The sequence below is a fragment of the Temnothorax longispinosus genome, unplaced genomic scaffold, assembly GCF_030848805.1.
Source record: "Temnothorax longispinosus isolate EJ_2023e unplaced genomic scaffold, Tlon_JGU_v1 HiC_scaffold_52, whole genome shotgun sequence".
Lineage (NCBI taxonomy): Eukaryota > Metazoa > Arthropoda > Insecta > Hymenoptera > Formicidae > Temnothorax > Temnothorax longispinosus.
The window spans coordinates 35,403-36,395 of record NW_027270363.1 but is presented as its reverse complement, the minus strand read 5'-3'; positions in this window follow the sequence as shown (position 1 = coordinate 36,395).

The following is a 993-nucleotide window of genomic DNA, read 5'->3' as shown; positions in this document are numbered from 1 at the left end:
TCGGAGCGCTTCGGACCCTAATAGTTTTCGATAGAACTCCTCGGGGGGCCACCAGAACTCCAGCGAGAACTGCCGGTTCAGAAATAAATTCCCTTGGATTAGAATTTTCGAGTCGCGGTACTTTGAAGGGCTGTAACTTTTAAAATATTGGTCGGAGCGTTTCGGACCCTAATAGTTTTCGATAGAACTCCTCGGGGGGCCACCAGAACTCCAGCGAGAACTCCGGTAAAATAATTTTTAAATTTTAGGCTGCGGTACTTTGAAGGGCTGTAACTTTTAAATATTGGTCGGAGCGCTTCGGACCCTAATAGTTTTCGATAGAACTCCTCGGGGGCCACCAGAACTCCAGCGAGAACTGCCGATTCAGAAAAAAATTACCCCTCGGACTTAATTTTCGAGTTGCGGTACTTTGAGGGCTGTAACTTTAAAATATTGGTCGGAGCGTTTCGGACCCTAATAGTTTTCGATAGAACTCCTCGGGGGGCCACCAGAACTCCAGCGAGAACTCCGGTAAAATAATTTTTAATTTTAGGCGCGGTACTTTGAAGGGCTGTAGCTTTTAATATATTGGTCGGAGCGCTTCGGACCCTAATAGTTTTCGATAGAACTCCTCGGGGGGCCACCAGAACTCCAGCGAGAACTGCCGATTCAGAAAAAAAATTACCCCTCGGGACTTAGAATATTTTCGAGTTGCGGTACTTTGAGGGCTGTAACTTTTAAATATTGGTCGGAGCGTTTCGGACCCTAATAGTTTTCGATAGAACTCCTCGGGGGGCCACCAGAACTCCAGCGAGAACTCCGGTAAAATAATTTTTTAATTTTAGGCGCGGTACTTTGAAGGGCTGTAGCTTTTAATATATTGGTCGGAGCGCTTCGGACCCTAATAGTTTTCGATAGAACTCCTCGGGGGGCCACCAGAACTCCAGCGAGAACTGCCGATTCAGAAAAAAAATTACCCTCGGACTTAGATATTTCGAGTTGCGGTACTTTGAG